The sequence below is a fragment of the Cynara cardunculus genome, assembly GCF_001531365.2.
Source record: "Cynara cardunculus var. scolymus isolate 2C chromosome LG 15, CcrdV1, whole genome shotgun sequence".
Classification (NCBI taxonomy): domain Eukaryota; kingdom Viridiplantae; phylum Streptophyta; class Magnoliopsida; order Asterales; family Asteraceae; genus Cynara; species Cynara cardunculus.
In genome coordinates, this window is record NC_037542.1 from 8,095,657 (window position 1) to 8,099,744 (window position 4,088).

General features: G+C 30.7%; 1 non-coding gene across 1 annotated transcript; it reads left to right on the forward strand.

Annotated features, from left to right (window-relative positions):
* Positions 1-394: 394 nt before the first annotated feature.
* Positions 395-582, forward strand: LOC112528830. The gene has a single exon (XR_003070851.1). It is a non-coding gene; the product is annotated as a U2 spliceosomal RNA (small nuclear RNA).
* The last annotated feature ends 3,506 nt before the right edge of the window (positions 583-4,088 follow it).

Sequence of the window (4,088 nt, forward strand, 5' to 3'; positions counted from 1 at the left end):
GTTGGAAACCAATCAAACCAAATGGTAGAAATTATAGTGCAAAATTAATTATATTATATTATTATATCTTATATATATATATATATATATATATATAAAACCATGGTTGGAAACCAATCAAACCAAATGATGTATTATTGTTGAGTTTTAGTTGTCCCACATTAATGAAAAGTTAAAAATTTTGAACAAATTAAAGTGTATAAGAAAGGTGAATGACTATCTTTGAAATCTATATCATGTTTGCAAATATAAAACCAACTAAATGGTAAAAATTATAATGCAAATATAAAAGTGAAACCAATGATGATAATTTGACAACATGAGGTAGTTATTTATCTGTCGTCATGATGTTAATACTATCACGATTTGACACACCCCTTTAATTACAATTCAAATATTATAAAATGTTACGATAAAGTGTAATATTTTTGTTAGTTTAATATCTGATATGTGGGTCATCGACCCCACTTGATATTAATTTTATTTTTTATGAGGGAAAATCCATTATCTTAGTTTGATGATGTGGTTCTTCATGTATTGTATTGGACTTCCACTATTGTTGCTATAACTTACGCACTCCTCTAATTTTCACTGGAAATATTATAGAACGTTTCTTCTTCGTAACTTCAAAAATGAGATTTCAATTAAATTTGTTATAAAATTAAAATCGTGATTTTGTCACCTTAGATAAGATTTCAATTAAAACTGTGACTTCTAATTAGACAAACTACTAACATTAGTCAAACATTTGTAGAGTACTTTGCAACACGATTCTCAAACATAGTTAGATAACTTAAATTAGTATATGGTTCTAAGATTGTTGTCAAATCCTCTTAAAAACTTTTAATGTACTCACATTTGTCTAAAAAAATTTAGAAGAATACTTCAAATTTAGTCTATAACATTCCTTTTGAAGATGATATTATCACTACCGCGCAACGCACGGTTAGAAAACTAGTTTAATTTAAGAAAAAATGAAAAAGCTTCGATCCAAGCAGAAGTGCAATATGTCTGGAAATTTGGGATCGTATTTATATTTATAATGCTCTGTCCAACATCGTAAATCACGATTTGGAGAATACAAACATCAAATGAAAGTACGTCATTAAATTAATATTTTTATTCTATGTATATATAGGTGATATAATAGATACTTAAACTACATTTGTTATTATAAGTACTACAGTAATCATAACTCTTGTTAAAAAAAATGTATCATTTGCATTTGTTTTTCAGAATTTTTTTACCAATTGGTTGGTTATGATTTCAACATGCTTATAAATTTCAAAGCTTCGTCATGTTTTTATGCATCCATCATCTTCTTCCAAACTATCGTCTTTCTACCAACGTGAGATGATGAAAGTCAACATTATTTCAAATTTGAAGAACACCCAAACCTTATGTTGTCAAGTCATCATCCTTGGTTTCATTTTTATATTTGTACTATAACTTTTACCATTTGTTTGGTTTTGATTCCAACAATGGTTATAGATTTCAAAGAAGGTTATCCAAAATAAAACAATCCTATAAAGTAAACCCCATTATTTGACACAAAAACATCAAATCCACTTTTCTTATACACCTAACTTTGTTCAAAAATTTTAACTCTTCACCAATGTGAAATAACTAAAACTCAACTACAATTCACCATTTGAAAATACTCAATTTTTATGGTGCCACCTCAATAACCCAAGGTGTTTCTTTTATATATATAAAGATTATAAAACTGTATATAACATGATAGATGTCCTTTTTTAAGATCAATATTTTTCATGAATCTACTATATATATCATGAATTATATATAACATTCATTCATAACACGTTTATATTTTATAACAAATATGTCACGTTTAAATAGTCCACAAATTCCTAATCGCTTTTAGGTTTATAACACAACTTGTCCATTGAATAAATATACACATTTTTATTATACAAATATGTCAACAAACGAAGGATCTGTAAGAATGAAAGTTATCTTGAGAAGCATAAGAAAAGATATAAACCCTTGATCATTTTTAAAGGGTGTTTGGTTCAGTCATATGAATGAAAATGAAAATGACAGGAAATGAAAATAGAAATAAATTTCCATTTCCCCCAGTTTAACCTAAAATCAAAATTTGGGTTTCTGGAGAATGAGCTCATTATATTATATAAAACCAAACAGTTTGTTTTATTTTCATTTACATTGATTACTGCCTAATACCTCCCCCTAATCTCATGCCCACCCATGAGTTATGTTTTAGAAAGAAATTGGTCTGGTACACCTCATTGATGTTGACATTCAATTAGAACTGATGTAAATGTGGATATCTTTTCTTACATTTTTCATTATAACTTTCCTTCTCACAGGATCCCAACCCTATATATATATTATTTATATAAAACCGTTCAAAATATTATAAAATCTACAGAACCTTCTAAAATTTATTTTTATTGCAAAATTAACATCAATGTTGTTTTGTTAAATATATTTTAAAACAATTTGGAAAAATCAAACCAATCCTATTTTGTAAATAAAACTTGCGTACTTGCGTAGGTGTCCTCAAGACTTGTGAATGTGCTACGATGGTTAGCTTTATGCAGAGGTGCAACACATAAAGAGGTTCTTAGCGCGTGTTCAGGGCCACGTCGCACCCTTGGAGTATGAAAAATATTTTTTTTTCTTTTTAAAACACTTCTCTGCAAGTTGTGACTTGGGCACTTGCGGAGGTGTTGATTTTCTTAAAGAAGTGGAAGAGGAATAACTGAAAGTTAAATTTGATCGGTTAAAATAGCTACTTTTGTTATAATCTGTAAATTATTATATGCCCATGACACGTGCCACACATGAATACTGCTATGGAGTATGTAAACCTATAAGGTCACACACAAAGAATATGTTTACTTCCATTTGTAGAAAGCCTGATTAAATTAAGTTAATTACGGAAATAATTATTTTGGGAGGATAATGATAAAAATATGTGATGAAACGTAATTACAGGGTGTTATATGTAAATATGTATAATTATATTAAAGTTTAAGATAATTATATATATGTTATAGATAATTACTAAAACTATATTTTGAATTATGGTTTATCTATAATTCACACCATATAAATAAGATGATAGTTGAATCAATTTTAATCAATTAGATTTAGCCTTTTAGAAAATATATAGATAATAAACTTTTTCTTTTTTTGTAATACACATATAGATTTAGGGTTCTTAGGCTAGCACCCAGTAGGAGATCTAAGTGTGTTCATGTGTGGATCACTGATGGAGGAATCCTGCTTTGGGTTCTGAGTATTGCATCAAATATACACCATACTTGTAACAATAATATTTCAAACACCCTATGGTGTGTGATTATTTAATTAAATCTGATTGGGTTTTCTCTGGAAAAATTTCTGATAAAAATTGTAACCTAAAATTTTATTTTTCGCTTCATAAACGGTTACAAACTCATTTAAAATCCAACAGTGGTATCAGAGTCACTTTGATCGCATTTAGGTAAAAAAGGGAACGTAAGTTTTGTATGACAATTAAATCAAAATCAAACCCATATTATTTAAAGGGTCATCGCCAAACTCAAAGGGTTTTAAAACCCTAATTTTGATTGGCCCTCACTTCCTCGAAGCGATAGTCGCTTGCCATCATCCGAGCTCGAAGGTTTTGTCGTTGGTTGTTCTTCTCTGATCGGTCTATTTCTTCTTTGGCAAAGCTCCCTTGAGTTGCAAGAAGGATGTTGTGGTCACCGTTGGGTCACAATCCCGAGCAGTTTGGTCGGTCAACCACGCCATCGCCCTTGGCATGAAGCGGCTGGGCTACGGCCCAAGGCTGCTGCCGTGAATCCAAGCCTGGTGTTGCTTCTTTTTCTGGTTGTTGTAGTAAGTCATTGTCGTCACTGTTGGTTTTTGGTCGGATGTTTTCCTTCCTACTGACTTCGACCAACATCCTTTTCCTACAATCGGCCATCGGATCATGGTGGTCCGGTTATTGCTAGTTTGGAACCACGCCATTTGGGTTGTTGCCGCAGTCGTATTGGGGCTTAGGCCCAAAAAGGGGTTTTATTTTAAGTCATGGATCGATATCCTAATCTTGGGTT